The sequence below is a fragment of the Anolis carolinensis genome, chromosome 2 (genome assembly GCF_035594765.1).
Source record: "Anolis carolinensis isolate JA03-04 chromosome 2, rAnoCar3.1.pri, whole genome shotgun sequence".
In the NCBI taxonomy this organism is placed as follows: domain Eukaryota; kingdom Metazoa; phylum Chordata; class Lepidosauria; order Squamata; family Dactyloidae; genus Anolis; species Anolis carolinensis.
The window spans coordinates 239,107,021-239,134,442 of NC_085842.1; the positions used below are offsets into that span (position 1 = coordinate 239,107,021).

The 27,422-nt window shown below is 39.1% G+C and overlaps 1 protein-coding gene across 46 annotated transcripts in view; it reads left to right on the forward strand.

Annotated features, from left to right (window-relative positions):
* ptprd (protein tyrosine phosphatase receptor type D) overlaps window positions 1-27,422 on the forward strand; it is a 1,517,053-nt gene that overhangs the window by 1,051,429 nt on the left and 438,202 nt on the right. For 2 of the 46 annotated variants that reach the window (XM_062974172.1, XM_062974171.1), the window contains exon 1: window positions 7,048-8,223. The exons of the other annotated variants lie outside the window; for them this stretch is intronic. The gene's annotated coding sequence lies outside the window, so the exon portion shown is untranslated. Of the gene's footprint in view, window positions 1-7,047; window positions 8,224-27,422 lie in introns of those variants that run through there. 46 annotated transcript variants of the gene reach the window in all.

A 27,422-nucleotide genomic window follows, 5' to 3' on the forward strand; every position in this document is an offset into this window, starting at 1 on the left:
AACAAGCATACAGTAAGTCCTGTACGCCTGGTTCCTGGGGCCGCCATGGATACCAAAATCTGTGGATGCCCAAATCCCATTATACACAATGGCCTAGTAAAATGGTATTCTTATATAAAATGGCAAAATCAAGGCTTGCTTTTTTGGAATCTTAAAAAAATTATTTTCAAGTTGTGGATGATTGAATCTATGGATACAGAATCCATAAATATGGAGAACTGACTGTACAAATAAACGTGCGGGCATTTGGCTATAGCCCAGTGCATACCAAGAAAGGTAGCTAAATACTTTTTCTTTGCTATTTGTTCTGCAATTTCATGTAAGGGCAGAAGAAAGAAGGAACAAATCAACACGTTTTATCATACAATAGTCTCACTTATCCAACCTTCGCTTATCCAATGTTCTGTATTATCCAACGCAGTCTGTTTTTTAGTAGTAAATGTTTTTGTAGTCAATGTTTTGAATGTGCTAAAATCTTAAATACAGCAATTACTACATAACGTTACTATGTATTGAACTGCTTTTTCTATCAGTTTGTTGTAAAACATGACATTTTGGTTCTTAATTTGTAAAATCATAATGTAATTTGATGTTTAATAGGCTTTTCCTTAATCCCTCCTTATTATCCAACATTTTTGATTATCCAACGTTCTGCCGGCCCGTTTATGTTGGATAAGTGAGACTCTACTGTATTTGCTTCATATATCCACACAGGCAATGAATATATAGGGCAGGTCATCAGTAAAGCAAGAAATAGGGAAATTCTACAAGTGTTACTCTTTGGGAATTCTTTTACATAACAGTTGGACTTTAACCTTTGAAGAATCTGGTATTACTATAGTAGTATCCCAACCGACATATCTTATTATGGTTTATGAAAACTGTAGAACCTGAAGTGGTAATGGAGAGCAAACATTTTTCTTCTCTATAATTCTGCTGATAGGATTTTTTAAAATGCAATTTGCACGCTGTGTAACATTTTCTTTTGCAGAACCTTGAAGTTTGAATCATAGTTTCTTTTGAGAAAGCTCACATTTTGCAACTAGTAGTAGATGACTGTAATTTTATTTTTAATTGCACAGTCCAATGTGTTTTTTTCTTGGTGACTTGGTTTTTAGGCCTCCTTCTGGGATTACCTGGGGCACTGATTCTGAAAATTGCATTGAATAGACCACATAACCTCTACGTTTTTTAGATATAGTTATCATGATTTTCTATGGGAAAGCAGATGGTGACTGGTATATGACATATGTTCTGTATCTCAAAAATTAGAGTTGATAGGGGAAAAACGGTGTAAATTTTGGAACCAGGAAGTCAAATATACCCAGAAACAAGTCTAACAGTCAAGGCACCAAAATATGTTGGCCAGTGCACAAACCCCTGCTTGTTTATTTGAAGTGCATTCAAAATAGATGGCACTGGGTGCACCATTTATGTAAACAGAGATAACAAATGGAGCACTTTCCTGGAAGTGTGCAACCTTGACATTTTATTGGGTTCCATAGCTCAGATTTCAAAGAGAAAACAGGGATTTTTGGGTGCCTCTTTTGTGGCTCTCAGTCAGACTTTTTGGTCTTTCCCTTTTCCAATGCACTTGATATTCTCTTACTTCCCCCAGTAGACCAGCAAGAGAATGACATTTGAGCTGAAAAAGAAAACAACTTGATAATAGACATTTCTTCTAGTCATTTAACCACACTCTCACTTGATGACAGTGTAGTAAGAAGATTAGACAACACAGCAAAGCTTTCCACACATTTTGTGTTGGTGACATACTTTTATTATTTTCAAAAATATATGCTATGCAAGGTGATTACAGACATTTCCAAGATTTTTGTCATATCCCCTTATGTTTGCCGGACACACCTACACACTGCAGCCCACACGAAGTTTGAAAAGCTCTGCCATAGAGGGTACTTTATTAATAAGGAGATTGGGTTGCTGTGAGTTTTCCGGGCTGTATGGCCATATTCCAGAGGCATTATCTCCTGACGTTTTGCCCACATTTATGGCAGTTATCCTCAGAGGTTGTGAGGTTTGTTGGAAACTAGGCAAGTGGAGTTTATATATCTGTGGAAGGTCCAGGGTGGAAGAAAGAACTTTTATCTGTTGGAGGCAATTGTGACTGTTGCAATTAATCACCTTGATTAGCATTTAATAGCATTGCAGTTTCAAAGTCTGGCTGCTTCTTCCTTGGGGGAATCCTTTGTTAGGAGGTGTTAGCTGGCCCTGATTGTTTCATGTCTGGAATTCCCCTATTTTGTTCTTTATTTACTGTCCTGGTTTTAGAGGGTTTTTTTTAATACTGGTAGCCAGAGTTTGTTCATTTTCATGTTTTCCTCCTTTCTGTTGAAATTGTCCACATGCTTGTGGATTTCAGTGGCTTCTCTGTGTAGTCTGACATGGTGGTTGTTAGAGTGGTCCAGCATTTCTGTGTTCTCAAATAATATGCCGTGTTCAGGTTGGTTCATCAATGCTCTGCTATGGTCGACTTCTCATGTTGAATTAGGCATGTTCTCATGCCTTTCATGTTCCTGGATTGGTGTTTGGGCAATGCTGCTGCGTTTGGAGGTCCCTATGTAGATTTGTCCACAGCTGCCTGGTATCCGATAGACTCCTGCAGAGGTGAGAGGATCCCTCTTGTCCTTTGCTGAACGTAGCATTTATTGGATTTTCTTGGTGGGTCTGTAGATAGTTTGTAGGTTGTGTTTCTTCATCAGCTTCGCTATGCAGTCAGTAGTTCCCTTGAACACTTTTCCTCTGGGTGGATCTTTGTCTTTACTCTCATGGCCTGTTCTTGGTGTTGCAGCTCTTCTGATATCTGTGGTGGAGTATCCATTGGCCTGTAGAGCCCAGTTTAGGTGATTCATGTTGCGATATGTAAGAAATAATTTAATGTGTGTGTGTCAATTGCAAAATAAGATGCATGAAGCTGATTGGTTGAGCCATGTCTGGAAAGCTGGTAAGCCTGGGAGTTTTTGATACGGTTGCAATTTTGTTCAGGTTTCAGCTAAACAGGATCAATGACAGTTGGAAGAGAGAAGCTAGAGGGAGACAGAGTTTGGAGTGTGCCTTTGCTTCATGAGCTGCTTGAAGGAATTTATCCACATGGACAAAGGAAAGACTATTTTAAATCTCTCATAAAAGAACATTATGTGAGTTAGTGCCACTGAGCAGTTCGATCTTGAGGTCCTGATAATGACTGAGTTTTTCCTGTTTTTCATCAATTCGACTGTCACCTGGTATGATGACATCAATAATCCAAACTTTTTTCTTTTCCATAACCATAAGGTCTGGTGTTGTATTATTATTATTATTATTATTATTATTATTATTATTATTATTATTATTATTTTATTATTATGACAAAGCAAACAAGATAGATATGCTGGATTTCATATCACAAAATCACAAGTTGAACACTTCCCATGTGTCTAGGACTGTGTGATGTATTATTATTATTATTATTATTATTATTATTATTATTATTATTATGGTGCTGTTTCCAAGCTTTGTTTGGCCAACACGCCAATTGCAACATCCACACTTGCCGCAAACAGACAGTGGTTCCCTTGATGTAGGGTAAGAACAATGAGATTGATAGGGAAGTTGTCTGTAAACCGCCATGACTTGGGGAGGGAACTGATGGAAAATTTAAAACAGAAACAAGACAAAATAAACAAAAGGGAATGCCTGAATAGTAAGCATCTCCCACTCTTTTTTCTTCTTGTTAAGTTTATTATTATCATTTTCTTTTTAAACAGGGTTGGTAGCATGGCGTGTTCTTGGAGATGTAAGGTGGGGAGGAAGGAAGGGAGCCAAGGCTGCTGCTTCTTTTTTGCAAACCCATTGGCTGACAGGCAGGGACGAGGCGGAGTGTGTCACAGAGAGAGAGAAAGAGCTTGTCTTGGGAAAAGTGTGCTTTCTCTGGAGGGGGGGGAAGCACGAGCGCAGCGTCTCTCTCTCGCGACGTCTGGGAAACATGTAATGAGATAAATCCCTCCCAACAATAAATAAAGAAAAAAAAGAGGAGAAGAGATGGGGGTGGGGGGAGAGAGAGAGTGTCAGAAAGAGAAGAGGGAGGTCCTTCCTGGGGCGGGTGGTCCAGTTGGAGAGAGAGAGAGAAAGAAAGGAGTGACGTCACCGGACAAGCCCCCCCCCCTCCTCCTTTACACAAGAACGCAGAGGGAGATTGCAAACCGGGCTCCGCGCGCTCTGGCTCGTGCGTAACGCGCGCGCGCGCGGGGGAGAGCGCGTCTTTTCCCTCACGGGTCTCTCCTCTTCCTCTTCTTCCTTTCTCTTTAGTCTGTGGTCTAAATTGCGAGGGAAAGCAATGCGGAGCGGAGGCTGGCTGCTCCCTTAAATTTCCCTCAAGGGCTCCTCTTGCCCCGATAGAACTCTCAACCTGCTCACTTCTCCTTTACCTTTTATTCCATAGCCAAAAGCCTTTTTTTTTTCCGCGCGCGCGCACACACACGGAACACTTCTTCTCTCCGGGCCAGGCTTCCAAGAGGATTTGGGTTCCTGTGAGTTTTTCGGGATGTATGGCCATTTTCCATAAGCATTATCTCCTCACGTTTTGTCTACAACTGTGGCAGGCATCCTCAGACGTTGTTGAGATCTGTTGAAAACTAGGCAAGTGAGGTTTATATATCTGTGGAAGGTCCAGGATGGGAGAAAGAACTCTTGCCTATTTGAGGCAAGTGTGAATGTTGCATTTAGCCACCTTGATTAGCATTGAATTGCATTACAGCTTCAAAGCCTGGCTGTTTCCTGCCTCGGGGGGATCCTTTGATACGAGGTGTTAACTGGCCATGGCTGTTTCGTGTCTGGAATTCCCCGGTTTCCAGAGCATTGTTCTTTATTTGCTGTCGTTTTAGGAGTTTCCCCCCCACTTTTATTAGCATTGAAAAGCCTTGTAGCTTCAAGGCCTGGCTGATTCCTGCATGGGGGAATCCTTTGTTGGGAGGTCATTTTCATACTAATCAAGGTGATTAATTGCAACGCTCATACTGGCCTTCAACAGACAAGAGTTCTTTATCCCACCCTGAACCTGGGCCTTCCGCAGATATATAAACCTCCTTTGCCAAGTTTTCCAGTATACCTCACAACCTCCGAAAATGCCTGCCATAGATGTGGCCAAAACGTCAGGAGAGAATGCTTTTGGAACATGGCCATGCAGCCCGCAACACTCACAGCAACCCAGTGATTCTGGCCATGAAAGTCTTCAACAACACATTGAAGAGGATTGAACCATAACACTAGTCCTCATAAATAATAATGCATTGTAATAAAAAGCAAACGCCATACACGGGGCAGAGATTAGGAGGAGGCAGCAGAAGGATGAGCATCCCTCTTAGTTTCAGCCAGCCATGCCAAAAGGAGACCCTACTGCTCTTCTTCCAGGGAAGAGCTTCCTCCCCTTCTTTCTTTTTGTTCCCTTTTCCATTTCCCCCTTCTCCCAACTTGCCCTTTGGTGTTGCACTGTGTGGGGAAGCAAAAAAAGTGGGTTGCTCTGAGTTTTCCGGGCTGTATGGCCATGTTCCAGAAGCATTCTCTCCTGACATTTCGCCCACATCTATGGCAGGCGTCCTCAGAGGTTGTTGAGGAAGCTATGCAAGGGAGATTTATATATCTGTGGAAGGTCCAGGGTTGGAGAAAGAACTCTCGTCTGTTGGAGGCAAGTGTGAATGTTGTAATTAATCACCTTGATTAGCATTTAATGGCCTTACCAGCTTCAAGACCTGGCTGATTCCTGCCTGACGGAACCCTTTGTTGGGAGGTGTTAGCTGGCCCTGATTGATTCATGTCTGGAATTCCTGTTTTCAGAGTGTTGTTCCTTATTTACTGTTCTCATTTTCCAGTTTTTTAAATACTGGTAGCCAGTTGTTGTTCATTTCCATGGTTTCTTCCTTTCTGTTGGAATTGTCCACATGCTTGTGGATTTCAGTGGCTTCTCGGTATAGTTTGACGTGGTTGTTAGAGTGATCCAGCATTTCTGTGTTCTCAAATAATATGCTGTGTTAAAGAGGATTGAACCATAACGCCACTCCTCATTATAATCATCATCATCATCATATATCTATCTTTTCTATACACATAATCAGAGTGGAAATCCATGCGTGCATGTGGCACAGGTGTCCATTTACACAGACATGCTCCCGCCTCCACAAACAGCTACAACTCCCAGTGCTGCGGAGCCACCAAAGGCATTCCCTCCATTACAGGTTATTGCGAGTGCCATGAACATGTCCAAGAATCCTGCCAATGTCCTTCACAAACACCATACTGCCCCCCACCCAAGTGAAGGCTTTTATGTGGGGACAATTTCAGCCTAGATTTTCTGTTTGTCCTCCACCAAAGACACCTCCTAGTGTTCCTTTCTCTCTCCATTGGTGTGGAATTTGCATGACCCCACCCACTGCCTCTCCCTTAACCCTTCCTTACTCTTTTCTATGGCACACAGTGAACAGAGGAATCGTTCTGCAACTGAACATACTGGAGGGGTTTGGGGGACTGACTCAACACGATGGAAGTTGTAGTTCACCCTGCATCAAGAAACAGCACTGTGACCCCCACCAACAGTAGACCTGGACCACATTTGGCACACACAACCCCCCATGACCGACTGAACATACTGAAGGGATTTGGGAGGAATAAGCCTTGAAATTTGGGAGTTGTAGGTACCAGGATTGATAGTTCACCTGCCGTCATAGAGCACTCTGATCCACACCAACAATGGACCTAACTTGGCACACAGAACCCCCATGGGAAACTGAACATATGGAGGGATTTTGGGGTGTGTGGAACTGACCTGCATTTCTGGGAGTTGTAGCTCACGCACAACTTTATGCATTTCGTAAAATATAGAAATGACTGTTTCAGATAACCCGGGTACCCAAGCTAGTACATAAGGCCTGGGCAAACTTGGGCTGTTAGGAATTGTGGGAGTTGAAGTCCAAAACACCTGGAGGGCTGAAGTTTGCCCATGCCTGGTCTAGATCCAGGGAAGTCATGCTACCCCTCTATTCCACAACTGGAATACAGTGTCCAGGGAAATGTTGACAAGCTGGAAGGTGTCCAGAGGAGGGCGACTAAAATGATCAAGGGTCTGGAGAACAAACCCTACGAGGAGCGGCTGAAAGAGCAGGGCATGTTTAGCCTGCAGAAGAGAAGGGTGAGAGGAGACATGATAAAAGGTAAAGGTATGACTTTTTACCTAGTCATAATTAGGAGAGAGCAAGCTTGTTTTCTGCTGCCCTGGAGACTAGGGCACGGAACAATGGCTTCAAACTACAAGAAAGGAGATTCCACCTGAATATTAGGAAGAACTTCCTCACTGTGAGAGAGAGCTGTTCAGCAGTGGAACTCTCTGCGGCTGAGTGTGGTGGAGGCTCCTCCTTTGGAGGCTTTTAAGCAGAGGCTGGATGGCCACCTGGGGGGGTGCTTTGAATGAGATTTTCCTTTTCGTGGCAGGGGGTTGAACTGGATGGCCCATGAGGTCTCTTCCAACTCTACGATTCTATGGTTTTAAGCAGAGGCTGGATGCGATTTGAATGCGGTTTTCCTGCTTCTCAGCAGGGGTTGGACTGGATGGCCCATGAGGTCTCTTCCAACTCTAGGATTCTATGATTGTGTGAGTGAGCGCGGCTTGCTGAGCAGCCTCCAGACCAGAGTTGCAATTGCAAAGGGGGCAAGAAGAGGAGCGAGGAAAAGGAGGAGGAGGGGAGGGGAGCAGAGAGCAGAGCGAGAGGCAGCCAGAGAAGCAGCGGCAGCAGCAGCCTCCAGGAGAGCGGAGGAGAAGAAGAGGGAAGAAGAAGAGCCGGCGAGAGGAGAAAGGAGTAGGAGAAAGCAAGCAAGCAAGCGGCGGCTCTGGCTCTCCGTGCGAATGCCGCGGACTCTTCTCTCCCACTTTCCCGCCTCCGGGGGAGCCGGACCCGTCTGTACAGCTTGGGTTTTGGATTAAATCCGGCGCCCGAGAGGCGAGCGACAAAAGCAGCAGCAGCAGGAGCAGGAGGAGAAGAAGAAGAAGGGAGAAGCAGGAGAGAGAGGAAGCCAAGGCGGCGGTGGCAGCACTTGCAAGAGGAGGGAAAGAAGGAGACGAAAAAGGCGGCAGGAATCACAACAATAATAGTAACAATCCCGCTGAGACGAAGGACTTGGTCAGCGGCGGCGTTGAGGCTGCTGCTGCTACTGGGAATAAAGGGCTGCCAGCATGACCAGGTAATAATCGCCTCCCGCCTCGTCCTCTCGTTTTTGACCCATTTCTCCCCTCCTTGCATGCAGAGGTGTCTCAGGGACAGCCGTAGGCTTTGCTCCCCTCCAAACATCCTCCAGGCTCCTTTCACCAAGGATGGGGCGACTCGGGCTTTCTTATCCCACAGTAAAGCCCAGCCTTTGAGGAGGCTTTGGGTGCATCTCCGCTGTGGGAAATGGATGCAGTTTGGGCGCCGCTTGGACTGTCCTTGCTCTGTGTTATGGCATCAGGGATTGTTGTAGTTTTAGTTTGACAAGCCCTTGAGCCTCCTCTCTCAGCCTCACCAAACTACACAATTTCCATTATTCCATAGAGTCCATTCAACGCTGCATGAATTCAGCAGCGTGGATGCACTCTTAAGAAAAAGGGAATTGGATGGTTTGGAGTATTATCCTTTGCTTAGTGTCCAGAGTGAGAGGAGTCTATATATAACTGGGTTGCTGTTGAGTTTTCCGGGCTGTACGGCCATGTTCCAGAAGCATTCTCTCCTGACGTTTCACCCACATCTATGGCAGGCATCCTCAAAGGTTGTGAGGTTTGTTGGAAACAAAGCAAGGGAGGTTGATATATCTGTGAAAGGTCCAAGGTGGGAGAAAGAAGTTTTGTCTGTTGGAAGTGTGAATGTGGCAATTAATCACCTTGATTAGCATTGAAAAGCCTTGCACCTTCAAATCCTGGCTGATTTCTGCCTGGGGGGAATTCTTTGTTGGGAAGTGTTAGCTGGCCTTGATTGTTTCATGTCTGGAATTCCATGTTGTTCTTTATTTACTGTCTTGATTTTAGAGTTTTTTTAAAATACTGGTAGCCAGTATTCCGCCTTTCTGTTGAAATTGTCCACGTGTTTGTGGATTTCAGTGCCTTCTCTGTGTAGTCTGACATATGGTTGTTAAAGTGGTCCAGAATTTTTGTATTCTCAAATAATATGCTGTGTCCAGGTTGGTTCATCAAGTGCTCTGCTATGGCTGACTTTTCTGGTTAGATTAGTCTGCAGAGCCTTTAATGTTCCTTGATTCGTGTTCGGGCAATGGTAGCCAGATTTTGTTCATTTTCATGGTTTCCTCCTTTCTATATATACTTCATGGATGTGCAAAAAGGCAGTGATGTTGTTGATGGTTGAGCCCCCAGTGATGCTGATCATCCCACAGGGAAGCAAAGGAGAGAGGAATCCTACTGAATAAAGCTGTTGATACTGGTGTCTGGATCCCCACAAAGAGCCCACAAGTCCAAAGGGAAAGGGCTCATTTGTATTATTTCTAGAGGAATCAAGGGAAGGACTTATGCTCCTGGGTCTGCAGGATCTGCAGGGTATTTGTGGCAAACTTCTTTGATCTTTGCTCTCTCCTCTTAGAAGGCAGCGCTGCTGACTCCTTTCATGCAGCTTTCTTGGATTTCCAGATTGCTTCCTAAACATTTTGTGCTGGGTTTTATTTTGACTGTTTGCTCAGCTTATCTCCTCATAATCCGGCTGCCCTATAAGTCAAGATCACTATAGATAGACAGCTCTTTTTGCCCTGGTTTTGTTCTTTCTGTGGTTTGGTTTCCCTACAGGTTACTTTGGAGGAGAACTGTGTCACTGCCATTCATCCGTCCAAGATCTTGTGTATGTTTTCTAATCCCTTCAGAAGTATATTTATTTATTACTAACTTCTATGCGGCTTGATTTTACATATTTGATGGGTTTTGGGGGAGAGTGTTCATCTCAGTGGCATCCCTTGAGAGTTGGTGCAGTATTTCAGCATGGGATGAGCACTGGTTTTGTGTTGGGATTTATTCCTATGTTCATGGTTAAGGTGGTTTTTTTGGTGCCTGTAATTTTGTAAATAACATGGGAAGTTGTGATAGTGACCTTTGGGTCAGCTGCTTTTGGGAAGTCCTCAGCATGGACAAAATCGTGTTTTTGTTTTTAAACAAGGGCATCCTCTTCCCCCTTAACCTTGGCATTATGTTAACGGGCAGAAAGTGTTTGTTTTTGATGTCTGCTAGAAGGCTTTTGGTGTTTGATGTTCTCAGTTTGAGATGTAAATTAAACTTTAAAGAGGTAGTAGAAGGTTGTTTTTTTTTTTTTGTGGGAAGGAATACAGCTTTGTCACGACAAGTATAAACCTTAGAAGGGAACCCAACTAAAGGTCTGCTCTGAAAATAATTGATCAGATGTACCTGCTTTTAAGGAAAGCTGCTTATTGTTTCATCGTAGCTTGCTTAAATTAACTCTCATGAGATCTACTGTACTGCTATTTCAAACATGAAATTGATAGTCTGGTCAGTGCAGTAAGTTCAGCTGTCGAATTCTGCCCTACTAGATTGTTTTAAACATCGGATTTGTTTCCTACACGGTATGTTGAAGATCTGGGTCTTGTAGTCTTTTACAGAGAAGGAAGAGAGATAGATGTAATTGGATATTCTTTCCAACAGTATACCGTCACTTGTAGAGGCAAGAAAGAATATATTTATAGGCGCTTTAAATTCAGAATGTTATATGGTTTGTGTACTTCCTATTTAAATACAGAGATTTTTAGCGAAGTAGAATACTTTTGTTTTTAAGATGGTGCTAAGAAATGTTTGTGGTTTGTATGTGCTTTGCCAGGAATTCCACTTAGACATAACTATAACATGAAGATGTAGCACTGAGATTTTAAATTGCAGGCAGTGTTTTTAAAAGACTTGCCTTTTTATTTGTCCAACCTATTAAACCTGAAAGATTAATAAATAGTGGCATGAGGTAAACATTGTATTGTGGTTGTTAAATTTGTAAAGATGGTGCTAGGAGAGTGGAGTGTATGTGTGCATTTATATACAGGGAGATAATGTGTGTCATGATTTTATTTTCAGTGCAATCTAATAGCTGTAAGTTGCACATATCATCAGCATGTACTTTCCATTTTTTTAAAGGCCACCCACAATTTGCACACTTGAATAGTGTCTGTAGTAGAACTTCAGAAGCTGAGAAAAGTAGGAATCACCCTTTTTGTCTGTTATTGTGAGCACTAAACCACTAGGGGCCTGTATAAACTGCTCTTCTTACACAGCAAATACCATTGTAGAAAATGCTCATGCTTTTGGTAGGAGGACATTTTTGTGCTGATACCTCAAACCCTAAAGGCTTAGTTAAGATTCGTTATGAATTGGTTAGGCTAACATTCCTGTAATGAAAAATAATTTTGATGTTGTTTCCCATTAGGAAATTTGGGGCATTAGTTTTCTTTGCTTTCCTTTGGAGTCAAGGAATAGTTTTGTTAAATGGAATCATGTTGAGGTCTATACATTTCTCATCTTTGGTCTCAGCACTATTAGCCAGTTACAAAAAAAGAAGGAAAGATACGGAATAGAGTGTGGCAGTGTAGGGTTAAAAAAAAAAGCAGATGAGGTCTGTCCTTCAGAAAGGATGGGTGTAGATTGATGGTATATTTAAATTAGTATTGTAAGTGTAGAAATGCCAAACTTGGGTCTGGAGTGTAGTTAGCATTTGTAGGACCAGGGCCGAAAGTACGGTACTCTATTTTTGAAAATTTGCACCAATTTAAAATGGATCATCCATGCCATTCTTGACAGATGTTAGACAATAGGGTCAAACATTCGTTCTCTGATTATCAGTTTTCAAACTGATAAGGGAGACCATTTGCACTGTGAAGCAGCTGATGCTTTTATGTATTCTCTTTGAACATGATATATGAAGTTAAAGGATTGCTATTTTTTGACAAAAGATAAATTAGAAGATTGTAAAGTGATTCATTGAAATTATAAGTCCAGTTTATTATTTATTTACAAGCACAGTTTCAAACTAGTAATAGATGGTCAGTTGCATTGTGAATCTTGCTAATGTGCCAAAAACGATTACCAGAAATCGATATATTATTTGAAAAAAAAATGTGCAGTATTTGTCTTTGTTTCTAAAATTCCTACTCTCTAGAAACATTTCCTCATTTTGTTAAATGCAAATATCTATTAATTTGGGGTACAAGAGCAAAAAACAGATAGAAACATATTTGCAGTTCAGAATATTTGAGGACTAATTCTGCTTGAACACAGATGACAAGGGCTATAGTTATTAGGCTTGACTAGTGCACAAAGACTTTTGAAGGCTTTTAAAAATTTTTATTTTCCAAGTAAAAGGAAATAGTAGTTTAAACAGGCTGATTTGGTGACAGTTAAAATACCAGCTTCCTGGCTTGTGCTTACTTCATCAGACTTCTTTATTGTCTTTTAAATTATGCTGCTGGCAAAACATAACTTTAAATTGGAAATGAAGTTTGAATTTCACATATGGAAGCAGTTCTTGATTTATTTGGGTTATATTTTATCGGAGACTCCTTAGAAATGTGAGCGACTGATCTTCATATGCTATCAGTGGAAAAAAAGGAGAAGGAATTATTTTTCTCTGATCTATTATATCAAGAGTTTCTGTAGAATACATGTGAGGAAATCTGGTGATGTGAAAGATCGTATGAGGGTACATTGACTGTAAATTCCTTTCCAACAAGGTACACTTGTTTGAGCTGAAGTTCATTTATAAGGTTTTGTCTGTACTAACTTAGTGGAAGATATTTTATCATAAACATATTGTCTCCCTGATAATGCCACTCAAGCTATGACTGATCACTGGCATCTCATAAAAAATGATCAATTGTTCACAGCTTACTCTTTAGAGTAAGGTGAGATATAGTAAAATCTATTCAAAAATTACTACGGTTTAGCAATGAAAAATAATATTACTTCATTTGCTACTTTTTACATGTACAAAATACCACAGATGTAAATTGAGTTCTGTTTTATCAAGAATGATAGAATTAGAGTCATCCATGGGCCATCTGTTTTAACCCTGTACTTCAGGGCAGGATATTCTATACTTAATGTACCCTAACAGATGCCTGTCCATCTTTCTGTTGGACTTCTCCAACAAAAATACCTATGCAGGTTATAATTTTTAAAGTATAAATTCCCTATTGGGTTCAGAAGGTAATAAGTCCATATCAAACCCTAGCATAAATATATATAAAATGTACAATTGTTCCAGAGTAAAATAGTGAATCGTGCACACAATTAACTCAAGTAAGCAGTTGAGTACTAAATATGAATAATTATAGAAAATTAAGGGTAGATTAGTATCCAAGTTTTATTCTAGAAAGCTGATACATATTTCACATACTTGCAAAAATCATTTCTGCTCTTACCAGTTCACTAAAAGAAATGAAAAGTTTTGATTTTAGAGATTGACAAATTTCTTCTTCCTGTGGTCAAACATGGTTAGTTTGTTTTATATTGATACTGTCAGTTAATACTTAAATTCTGGACTTTGAATAAAAGCAAAAGATGTTGCTTTGCAGATAAAGAAGTGCAGATCTCTTAACCAGTAGCTCAGCAAACACTCCTCTGACATGGTTAAAGTCGCTTGGTACACATTTTGGCCATAAATAATATATTAAATGTATTATATGAAATAGAGCAAGAAAATGTAGTAATCCCCAGATTATATCCTTTAATGCTCAGGGAAACATGTTTAAAAGTTCAGTAACTGGTGTGTATAATATGATTTTGTAGTTGGCCACATTTACTATCTTCTCACGCTAACTAATGACCCAGTATTGTGATAGTAAGAATTCAAATTTTAGGAAGGAGATAGTCACCATTTTCATTTACAGAATTTGAGATTCCTTCTGATGAAATCATAAATTGACTTTTGATTCATTAATGAGTCTTTGATTTTTGACATAATATTAGAATATAGATTATTAAAGTATTCTTCATCGGTAGACAATGTGAACGGGCTTGCAAAATTTGGAAAAATTGGCTACAGTCCAGTGAAATCAATAAGAGTTAAGGCATTTAACAGTGCAATTTATAACCCAATCTTACCATACTTACTCTGAAATAAGTCCTAGTGCAAAGTGCAATTTCATGTTTTTAACTTGTCAATATTAGAATTTTTGGCTCAACAAATTTGAAAGGTGAGTATTAATTTAAAAAGCAAACAATACAGATGAAAACAAAGAGCAGAAATTAAAATGGAAGTTTCTGAGATTCATTTTTAATTGTTTGAATACTGTGAATAAAGCTTAGAAAGCTGCTTAACTGTTGTCCAGTGCAGCTGTCTTTCCCCGAAAGATTAGATTTCAGGAGCAATGATGGATGTTGGATGCCTGTAGCCAGTTGTGGGGTTTGCTCTGAGGTCAATGGTACTGATGGAAGATAGGAATTTGCAGCCTTCTGTCTCAATGCCAACTCAACCAGTAGCATTTCTTAGAGATGAAAAAAATTAGAGTAGACACATGCAGTGCCGAGCTTATTTCAGTTTAATTCGGGAAGCCATTCATTTCACAAGCAAAAATACTGAACATAGCTGTGGATATACAGACCAGTGTTATTCTCTGATTCTGAAATGCTTAGTTTTCCTTCTGAATAAAATGATTACATGTCATTAAATTTTTATGGGTGTAATTATTATGAATATAGTTTCAACATAGCGTTCAGTTTTAGATGTGTGTAACTTCTTTCAAATTGTGTATTAATACAAATATTGATCTTTATTGTTGATGCTTTTAACTTAGCGGCAAAATGGAATTATGCATTACCAAAAGAACACATTTATTTCAATTATACAAGGTGCAAGTGGAACAACATATAGTAGATATTTAAAATACAAACGCACATCAGATATCTTAGGAAAGATACAGATTTTCCTCTTGTTACTCCATAGCCAAAGTCAATGTTAATGTGGTATGGTTACTAAGATCTGTGAACTGTGATTTGACTAAAGCATTGTTATTGCATAAAATGTGAAGGTAATCCTTTGAAGCTGAAGGGGACTCACAGCAAATGATGTAAGTGGTTCAAAGTAAACATTTCTGCATTAAAGAGAGCATTCAGTAAACCATTTGACATGTTGATAGTTAGTACCCCACAAATAAATAGATCAGCAACTTAATTTTCGTAAAGCTACATCATCTGAGGTCTGGTCCATTAAGAATATGGAACAGTGCCAAGTAGAAATGTATTCTGCTTTGTCAATGGCAGTTTTTCAAAAGATATGCATTGATGCATGTGTGTCTATAGATACTGCACTGTACCGCAGTGTGTATAATTGAGTACTTGTCACTTCAACAGGGACAACTTTGGATTTGGTCTTTAGTAAAGTGGTCTTTCATGCTGTTGCTATGGGATAGTGATAATTAATATTGTCTTCCAACATTAAGGACAGAGTCAGTGTTAGCCATCTTCAAGGAAACAAGATGGGAGCAAGGGCTTGGAGTTTGTGTTCGTGGTGCCCAAGGATGAGGGGTGCTGACACCAACCGTGCATCCAAGTTTCTTCTTACTATATAAGAATTTTTCCCTGGAGGGGAGTTAATTCCAAATAATTCCTAGAAAGTGAATATGTACCCTAAATTCCCTTCTAGAAGAGAAAAAGTATTTGAAAGTTCAAGGTTTTTGTTCCTATGTTAACTTATTTTACTTTGGAGATCTACATGACATGTTCTTCATCCTGAGTTATTTCCCAGGAACTCTTTCTATTACCCAGGATTTTCCATTCCTACTCCCCAGGTCAGTTTAAATTAATCCGGTGTTTTCCAAACTGAAATGTATCTCTACTTGGATGTTTGTCTGTATTACCCCGGAGGTAGTTAAGATGGCTTGTTACCAATAAATGCAACTGTTTTTTCCAGGTCACAGATTGATCAGATATCAAGCAGGGAAAAGAGAAATGTTTGTGCCCAAAGTGATCCTAATACTTAACTAGTGTAATATTGCTTAAGGCACTTATGTTCTTCAGACATATAACTCCTGAATTATAATAAGGAAGGGTCAATGGAAATCAAAGTCAGAAATTTTGTATGAATCTAGTTGTGACGTGATAAGTGGGAGAGGAAAGAAGAAAAACACAGGGGAGGGTAATGAGGGAAACATTCCAAGTCTTTTCCCCTTTCAAACAAACCCAAAGATAGTTGTGTGGTGAAAGTAAAATCAGCTCCTGTTGTTCTCAGTTATTAAAATTCAAGCCTGCTTATGCGTTCTTCATGGTTCTATCTTGGGCTCTATCTCTTAGTTACCCTGGAGTAGGTGGCATAATAAGGGGAACAAGGCTGTGTATGTAAATATATCCGTCTACATTATTCTGTAATGCATAAGCAAGTCAAGTCCTTGATGCAATTACAATATGAACCATTTTTCCATGGCATCTATGTTTCTTGATGTGTTACCATATTTTTATCAGTAACTGTGCAGGACAGAAAGGAGGTCTCTGAAAATATTAGTGCTGATCTAAGGATTTTTTTCAAGAAGCGAATTAAATGCTGAAACTGTGTGAGACTGTAAAGGCATTTTCTTGTTCAGTTTTGCTTATGTGGATTCAGTAATATATATCCACAAGGCAAGTCCTTGGTGCAGTCCTTGTCTTTCCTACAGTATCAGTAGGACTTCTTTTGGTGAGTTTAAAAAGTGGAACTGATGCATGGATTCCTTGTATAGGAAACAAATTTTTGTTTAGTGATTACATCTCAACCTTTTTGAGTTGTTAAATGCTTTTTAAGTGTTAAACAATTTCTGTATCTGAACTGTGACAGAAGATGAGCAACAGTGTTGTTGATTAGAATTTACAAAAAATCAACTTTGTATTAGTGACAAAAAGGAGTTGAGATTTTAAACAAAATGGAATGTGGGAGAAATAAAAAACTGTTGAGTTTGCTTCCTCAGGCCCAGAACGATGAGTATTTAATTCTTAAGTGTCCGAATATTGTTTCCTCTGCATGCAGTCACATTAATTGTGAATTTGCATTTTCGCCTCTTTCTTCATTCTGAGAGGTTCCCAACTGTTAACACCCATATGGCAAGGAGATATAACATAAACTTCTTCATTCTTTGTATACCTGTGTCTGTTCTTTTGGGGCAGTGCAGATGGGTGTGTGGGTTGGAGATTTCATTAGAATTCATTTTTTGACAACGTAAAGTTCATAAATTCTTTGTTTGTACTTAGGACCCAAAAAACATCAGGTTTATCCAAGGACAATAAAAACAAAGAAGGGATATATTTTACTCATCTTTCACTGTGGCGACATAGATTCTCAACTAATAAAAGTCTGATTTGGTCCAAGATCCAACAGTGTGTTTCCAACGACAGAAGCATCTCCATCGTCTAAAATGGAAGGGGAGTGAATCCTCCCAGGCTTGTAACAATTATGCAGATTTGGATCCTCATGAGGAAAGAATAAAGATATTCATAAAAAATAACTGAGAAAAGGAAACTAGGATCAGAAGCGGCAATTCTATGAGCTACCGTACATAGTTTTACCTAAGTCTACCAGAACGTACCAGATCCTATTTAATCTTGGAAGCTGAACAGGATCAGACTTGATTAGTACTTGGATGGGAGACCACCAATCAATATCAAGTGTTGCAGGTTATATTCCAGAGGAAAGAACTGGCAAAACCACCTCTACTGGAGAGTCCTGTTCTAAAACAATTCATCTTTTGCTCTTGTGCCAACGCTGTTAGTGCCCACATCATATTTACATCACAGACTACACGTCTGTATAGTCCTTACCTAAGAAATCCCTGCCAACAGGTGACTTGAAGGCACATACACAGATACCGGTTACATTTTCCAAACATTTTGTCTTAACTATTTCATTTATCATTGAAAAAGAAATTGTTCTATAATGTATTTTGCCCAGTTTTACTGAAGAAAAAAGAGCTTCAGATGAAACTCATAAAACATGCTACTCCCACCTTTCCTAGTTTTGTCTTAGTTTTTAACATCTCAAATCCTTCCTGTGTCATCCTCAGCACAGTTTCAGACGAGTGGAAGAGCCTCTACAGCAGTGTTTGGGTGGCATGAAGGGAAGTTAAGGAGAAAGTCCTTGAGGGTGCATGAGGAGAGAGAATTATCCTCTCTCAATGCTGCTGACAAAGCTGATTTCATCAGTGGCTATACACTGTTGGATTGGCACTGGTGTCCTGAATTATGGTACAGTAATTTAAAGTGTTTCTTAGAACACATGCACATACACAATCACACAAATGGATCTACAAATACATTCATGGAATGGACTGTTAAAAATACTATATAATCAAAAGCATTTTTGCTCTTTATTTATTATTACTATTTGTTTTGTTCTTGTTAGGAATGTCCGGTTTGTACTTGTTTTTCTAATTTTTTGTAAGTTATTGGCAAGGTGTCAGAGATGTTAACTGTGATGTCTTGCACCTTTAATTGAAAGGACTAGTTGCTGAATCTCTAACAAAGGCTTTTTGTGTCTTCAAAATGTTAATTAATGATTGACATGAAAAGCTGTACAAGAAATGGAGCATTTTCGATGTTTAACAGTATCTTCTCTCATTTTAGCGGTGGACTTGTGTCAAGTCTAATCGGCTGACAAGGATCAGCAATAAGGAAAGAATGTGATGTGGGCACTAACAGCGTTGGTGGAAGAGCAAAATATGGATTATTTTAGATCAGGAACACGTTACTCTCCAGATACTGGTTTGCAACTACCATCTACTGTAGCCAGCATAGCAAGTGTTGGGAGCTGTAGCCCAATAAAACCATGTAACGTATAGATGCTATAAGCTTCTATATAATTTCATGTGTCATTTTGCATATGGATCTGGGAAAATTTGTTGGACCATAATTATCTGGTACTGTAAATGTGAGTTTCACAATGCAGAAAGGACCAGTGTAATATCAGAGGATTTTATGATAATTGTAACATAATATGTTGATAGAGGATTTTACATTTGATAATAATTGACTGATGTGGCCAAGAACAATGAATGACAAGAGTGACAGCATACTGCACAGGTGAATTTGACCATGTTTTCACATTTGGAATAATACTTATTATTTATGTTGAGTTTATGGAGCATTACTGAAAGGAATGCCACTCTTATGATTGCATTTAACTGAGTTCCCCCCTGAACAAAACATCTGGGACAATTGAAGTAAATTTGTCCCATATTGCTCCCCCTGGCCTGTTTTAGACCACTCAGGTGTGCTAGCCCCTTGCTTTTCCTGTCTCATTAAAATGGCTGGCGAGGACCAGCTGAATGGTTAATGGAATTGATTGATGTTATTTTACAACAATTATGGAACCTGGAGCTCATCTACATTGACCACTTAGGTTGGTGTTTCTTTGCCGCATGGGGCTGATCCAGTTTAGCCTGGGGCAAGGTGGTTCCTGACTGAAATCAGCAGCAACTGTCTTTACTGCCATCCTGCATTCCCAGGCTGAGCTGGCCTGGGGATACAGAATCATAGTCCCTAGTTGCCCCATACCCCCTGTGTCACAGCTGTCATCAGCTGTGACTGGTTTTTGGTGGCCTGGAAGATGTCAGCCAGAACACCAAATACCAGGTAGAGTCCATAGGTAGCTTTTGATTGCTTTAGTGAATGACCTAAGCAGGGAACTAGACAGGACCTGCTGGACCATTCAGCGGCATCAACTATGGTGTCCTAAGCCACCTCTCTGGGATGGGACTTGGAGCTACTGTTCTGCAGTGGCTCCATTCTTTTGTGAATAGGTGTTCTCAGTGGTGGAGAATTCCTACTTGACTCCTGGCTACAGGACTGTAGAGTTCCTCAGGGTTCCGTCTTGCCCCCTATGCTATTTAACATCTACATGAAAGTATTGGAAGAAGTTGTCTGGCATTTTGAAGTTAGGTGTTGCCAGTATTCTAATGACACCCCGCTCATTTACTCTGTTCCTCTACCTGGTAGTTGTAATGGACTGGACGAGAGGAAACAAATTGAAGCTTAATTCAGACTAGACAGAGGTGTTCCTGGTGATTCAAAATAGCATAGGTAACAAGACGGAACCCCGAGGAACTCCACAGGCCTGTAGCAAGGAATCAAGTAGGAATCCTCCAGCACAACCCACTGAGAACACCCATTCAAGAAAGAATGGAGCCACTGTAGAACAATATCTCTAAGTCCCATCCCAGAGAGGTGGCTTAGAAGGACACCGTAGTTAATGATGTTGCTGAATGATCCAGCAGAACCAACGGGGACACACACCCCTGTCTAGTTCCCTGCTTATGTCATTCGCTAAGGCAACCAAAATTATGTGAATATATATGCAGTGTGTTCAAATAATTTTAACTGACATCTCTTCAGCGTAGATTGTCCCTGTTTACTTTAAATAATTGTTTTATCACATCGTTCATCAAGTATTTCAGCAAAGTTTAATAAAAAGAGTCCTTTTATATTTGCTATAATTTGTTTAATTAGGTTGACTACAAAAATATCTCCTGAAAGGTACTTATCTGGAAAGTGAATGAAATACTGTACTTTACAAAAGGTTTTCAGAATATTAATTACTGTACATTGTCACGAGATTTTAGACAGTGATATCAAATAAGCAAGAGGCTGTATTTACCCATTCAGTGTCTGTGCTATAAACATTGTTATAGTGATAATGAAATAAAAACATTTAGATTAATATTTTAATAATAAAACAAAAGGATTAATTATTATGCTTCTGAGCACTAGTTTGAGTTGCTGGGTAGTGAGCAAGCTCTACTTTTTTCAACTTGACTAATGGGATTGTTAGATGGCTTGAGTCCCCACAGGGAGAAAGGCAGGGTATAAATAAAGTTATTGATTAATAATAATAATAATACTTTTTTGACTTTGCTGTTGGTCTATTAGAGCAAACCAAGACTCACAGAAGCACGAAATCTTAGAGTTGGAAGAGACCACATGGGCCATCTAGACCAACCCCCTGCAATGCAGGAAAAGAGTGTGATCTGGCAAGGGTAGCCCTTATAGCTCCACATGGTACTGTGGGAAAGATATAGTTCAAATAATCTTGCTATTTCTGTAAATATTCTCAGTGAGAAGTGCATGCTGAGATGCTGGGGAACCCATGGTTTTCCAGAGCACTCTATGAAACTCACAGATTCTCAACTGCAACAGCATAATCACAGTTCACTTCATCTTTTCAGCCATGGTTTTTCATCATCCAAAAAATGAATTACAGCATCTTTCTGACACTACCTGACTGTGTATAAATTAGGATAAAGAAGCCATGAACGTAGATAGTGTGATGATTGTAAAAAGCTCATACATAATTTAAACTGTTTTCATCAGGACAGTCTTTCCTATTCTAGAGTTGATCCATTGGCTTTCTGAAGTTTGTGCTGAAAAATCACTGCTTCTGGGTAATCTATGACAGTAAAAGAAGACACTTGGACATTTGGAAAGATCATTTTGAGTACATGATATAATCCTCTCTGTATGTGAGTGTGCGTGCGTATACACACACTCACATAGCTTACACTATGTTTGATTATATTTATTTATTTACCATCTTTATATCCTGCCTTTCTCTACGCTAAGGGCAACTCAGGGTATTTATTTATTTTTTCACACCTTTCACAGTCACAATCGTTCATACATTTGATATATAATGATTAGAAATGAAAACTGTTCTTTATTTTTTTTTAAATCAAGCAAATTCTATTTTCATAATAACTAGCAAAACATGCTTGAGTGAGGTACTTCATTTATCTCACGGTAAATGATTTTGTACATGTTGAAAAGTCACCCGTCCTGCTTTTCCCCTAAAAAACACCCAGAACTCCTCACCACTCATGGCAGACGAGAGCTGCAGTCCAACATGTGAAGGGCACATGATTCCCATCCCTGCCCTAAACCAGCAATCCCAAGACATTAAATTCATATTCAAAGGTTGTATTACAGAGATGTGTGGGAGCAAGAATTTTGCTTCTAATATTTATTTAAAATTCTACTTCAATTTTTCACACACCAATTTTGATGATTTTCACTTTAAAAATAATAGTACTTTTTAGGGGAAAAATGGAAATACTGTGTACACAATGTTATACTAATTTCTGATAAAACTTCTCTTTATTGCATATTTTATCTTAGTTAAAAAGTATACCCAAAATTGTAGCATTTAACTATCTGATAGAGATTTATAATATTTTAAATGTACTAAACACAAGCTAATAATTGGCATACATTTTGCCTTTATCAATGGAATGAAGTCTCAGTAGTAATGAGTCAGCAAAAAAAGAATTTATGTTTTCCACCAAACAACATGTTATTTGGCCATTAAATGAATATTTTATTAATTATAGGATTCAACTGTTTATCCTTTATATCTGTTCTATTCTGTAATACTTGTAATCATGTGATGTTCTTGCTAACAACGATGTTAGCATTTATGCAAAACATTATAATTATTCATAGAACCTCACATATATTATCTCAATAATCCTTATAATAACCCTATAAGGAAGACCAATACTAATATGTATCTCAGTAATTCAAAGTAGATTGGAGAGGTGTAATGCTAAGGGAATCAGTTGCCTAGGGAAATAGTTCGTGGCTGTAATGAGATTTGAAGTGACAACTTTCCAACTCATATTCTTTAACATTAAGCTACAATGCTTGATGACATTTTGGACCTAGACAATTAATATTAGACCTTTCTGTTGAAAACAGCATATTCCACTGAATAATATGCAAGTCCTATCATGTTTACTTGAGATCTGAAACTAAATCTATCTGCAAACTTCTTCTCAGGGAATTAGCCATCTCAGAACATGAATGTAGGAGGAATTTTATTCCAAAGGTAATGTTGAGAGAATCCTAACTCTATACTTATATAGTTGCCACCTAGTAAATTATCTAATAATCCAAATTAACACTTTTAATGAGAATAAGCATGGGAAGGTGTCCTCCCAAATTCCCCAAATGTGGATTGAATGAATGGTTTCCTAGAAAAATAGGCTTCTGTTTGATCAGTGCAATAACCCATCTATTAAGTGGTTAACTACAAGCTCTTCTAAAAGAAACAAGAAAAGGATGACTTATATATACGACCTTTGATCTCTATCACAGTTTTGAAGTTGGGTAGCTTAAGCTACAAAATTTTCCACTTTAATTCAGAATGCTGAACGTGCAAGATACTATTCCACAAAAGGGTCAATGCATTTATGACATGCTATTTGCTACAGCTGTATTCAACCCTACAGATACAAGTAATGGGCCAGAGCAGTTTCCTACCTCCACTATTGCTAACCCCTGTGGAAAGTGGACAAACAATGACAGTATGGTTGAAATTTTCCTTGGGTTGGAGACCCTCTCTGAGAAGATTCCTTTTATTATATGTATTATAACTGGGGCGGCATACAGGGAGCGTACTACTCCCTTGTTAGGCCAGCACCACTGGTTGCCAGTATGCTACCGAGCCCAATTCAAAGTGCTGGTCTTGGCCTACAAAGCCCCAAACGGTTCTGGTCCAATTTACCTGTCCGAACGTATCTTCCCATGAGAACCTTAAGATCATCTGGAGAGGCCCTGCTCTCGGTCCCACCCGCCTCACAGACACGACTGGTGGGGACGAGAGACAGGGCCTTCTCATTGGTGGCTCCCCGGCTGTGGAACTCCCTCCCCAGTGATATTTGGCAGGCTCCATCCCTTCTGGGGTTCAGAAAAAAACTGAAGACCTGGCTATGTACGCAGGTGTTTGAAGAATAAGTATGTGTTGGCTTCAACACGATCTGAATTAAGGCTCTTGTATAAGGTCTGGTGGATGAATGGCCTAAGCATTTTGCATTGTTTTAAACTTTGTATATTGTATTTTATGACTGTTTTAACGTTTTAGTTCATTGTATAACGGTGTAACGGCATCAATTGCCACTTGTAAGCCGCCCTGAGTCCCCTAGAGTGAGAAGGGAGGGGTATAAATAATTGAAGTAAATAAATAAATAAATAATGAGGATTCTTGTATTAATATATGTAGTGTACCCATTGTCTTTTTAATACAATGGCTTCATGACTAACTAGCTAAATATATTAATATAATTAAAAAGGGAATCTTCTCAGGGAAGATTTTGAATTCAAGGAAACTTACTTTAGTTAATAGATTTATTGCTTTCACACCTTAACTGGACTGACCCCTGTAAAGATCTGGAAGACCTGTATCACCCCATGCAGTATGTATGTAATGCTTGTCTGTATTTAGTAATTAACAACAGAATGCACTAATAGATATTTTTTATCCAGGCAGCAGTCGAAAAATCGAACCGCCGGGAGTCTCTTCATGATTTGAGAGCAGCAGTTGATATCTCATTGTCTTCACTTACAAAATAAAGATTTATAAGCAAAACTTGAAAAGTAGAGATTTCCTCTAAAACCTGTTTTCACTTGGAAGCAAGCTAATCCTCTAGGGACTATGAGCTATCTCTGCATTTCAACCTGCATTTTTTTAATTCTATGTCAGTTTTAAACTTGTGGGTGTATGCTTGGAGACCAGAAATCACAATTTAGAGGTGAATACAAATCACAATATATCTCAACAGGAGACACTTTAAACACAAAGGTACCGTTTTTAGAAGAGGCACATATTAATTATCCTGCCAACTCTTTCTTCCCTTGGACAATTTCCTTTCTGAAGATACCTGTCAGAGACATTTCCCAGACTTTTTAAAAAGCAGTCTGGTAATTTGGTCCAATTCTCCAAAAATTAAACATGTGCATTATAGTTCTATTCTGTTCTCATCTACTCAGAAGCAGGTACCATTCAGTTTAATGTGATTTATTCACATTAAAGTACGGACAGCAATGCAGGTTTTGTGGACTTTTTAGATTCCTAGTCCAGTCTTCAAACCACTACACTACACTTGCTGTATTTTAAGTATCCAGCAATGAAAATGTTCTGTAAATCAACATGCAGTTATCTGGCAGATTCAAAACCCTTCAGGCTCAACAAGACTGGAAAATAGTCTAGATATATAGGAGGCTATTCTGGTAACATGCCTGATAATGGGTATTTCACTCTCTGCATAGACATCTCTTCAACATTTTTGGGCTTCATCCTTTATTTTTGGTTTGATGTGAAGTGTCATGTGAGCTGAATTTCCTCCTATGTACATGTATTGAAGGAATGATGATTAGAGAAAAACCTCTTTGGAAAAGGATACCATTTAATGTGTCATCAAAGTGATTGACAAGACAATGAAGCTGGAAATTAGCCCATCTTTTTCATCATCTCCCAGAAAAACCTTAATTTCTGCCAAGTTTTAAAAGTTGTGGCTTATCCCAAGAATTCACCTTCTATGGACAGGAGGAACATCATTTTAAAAATCTGATTAATACAGGAACCTCTCCTATCAAATCGCAAGGCTTTAGCTCATTCTGGCAAAACCATAGGGTCCTTCTATACCTGCATTAAAACCCGAGAGGAAGTGGTTTAAAAGGTGTGTGTGTGTAGCTAACGACTTTTACTCTTCGCTCCCAATTCCAGTTTGGCTCCTGGTTCTGCAGTTACGCTCTGTTACCGACCACTGGCTTCGTTCCTGACTCTGCAATTACGCTTTGCTCCCAATTCTGGTTTGACTCCTGGTTCTTCAATTACGTTCCGTTACTGACCACTGGCTTGGCTTCTGACCCTGCAGTAACTCTTTGCCCTTCGTTACTTTGTTTCCGGCACCGGGTTGTTTGCGCTGCCTCCGGCGGCAAAGTTCAGCCTAGTTTGGGACATTGTTTGTTTTGAGCCTTAAAACTCTATTTTGTAACCCAGTTGGAATTCTGTTTATTTTGAACCCTTGGGAATTCGGCCCACAGTTTGTTTTGCCTTCTCCGAGTTATCCTGCAATTTTGAGCTGAATCTAAGCAGTTTTGTTTTAATCCGGATTATATCTCTGGATAATCCAGATTATACTCCAGTTTGGTTTTTTGGAGTTTTTTCAGTTTAAATTTCTTTTTCACACTGAAGTTTAAGTGTTACAGGCTCCTGTGTTTGTTTTAAGAGCTTTTTTGAGTTGTTTATACAATAAACTGTATTTTCATCCATTGGCTGGCGTCTGACCTTGACATGGAACAATCAATTGTTAGTAACTGTCATGGTTAGAGGTTCTTCCAGAAAGGTTATTTCAGAAAACAAAGCTGTGAGAAGAACTTCAGACTGCTTCAAGTGAAATGCTCCATGATGAAAAGAAAAAGGCAAGGAAGATATTCCTGGATGTATTTTGGAAGAACCCTTCATGTGGTCTATAGAAGGCTCAATGTGCTTTTGATTACTTCTTAAAGGTTTACCTGAATGGTTGTTCAATGTCACACCTGTATTTTGTTAAATCTGAATAATAAGTCTATGCAGACTTCTTCTTTATTGTGGTGTAGTAATCTATCCATATTAATTCCATGTTATTTCTGCCTCTGGCACCACATTTCTGTTAAATCTACCTTGTTAACTGAAACTAATTTATTACATGTGCTTGTAATTTACTATAGGTTGTTCAGATTCTTTAAAACTTTCCATGGGAGAATGTGCCCATGGCTAAATCGAATCAGTGAAACAACTATAGTTTCGCTTTCAAGAGGGATTGAAGATTCTTTGCCTCTTACTTGTCAATCTCTGTCTGTCTGTCTGTCTGTCTATCTAGAATTCCTTTGAGTTTGTTGTTGGTTTATTTCATTGTTTGCTACCTTTCTCCGGGATTGGGACCCAAGGCAGCTTCCAGAAAAAGAGCCAATTAAGAAATAAACTATAAAAATTTAAAACAGTTAAAACAACAACTTTTAATTGTTTCCCAGTAAAAAGCTTTCCTGCTTATACATTAAAAGCTAGCTTAAAAAAGAATTTTGCAAATAATTTCATTATCTAACAAGCAAATCAACACCATTCTCTTTAACAGCCTTAGATTTGCTGGAGTTTTTTTTACAGGAATATTAAAAAGTTGCTTATCTGTTTTACATATTTATTAATTGAACAATTACCCTTTATGCAGTTACTGGTAGATACTCCAGGGGTAGATCACCATCTTCCTATATATTACCAGTCTAGCCACTATATTTTCTTACAGACATTGCAGGATCTAAGCATGTTATTTGTGTTGACATTACACAGTCTCTAGGCATATATCTTTTCTTATAAGGAGCATTCCTCATATTTAGAAGAAATATGATACTTGGACATGAATGTAATACTAGTGGTGCACTGCTGTGATAAGGATGTCAGTTTACACAATACTTGTAATACATGAGCACTACATATTTCACATTTCATCTCTTTAGGAAATTTTTACATTTCATACAGAACATTCACATGTATTTCAGCGTTTGGTAACATGTCAATATTTTTAATACATTGCATTAGTTCTAGCATAGCTTTAATAACTTGTTCAGAGAGTGTTTGATAATTCTGTCTGTA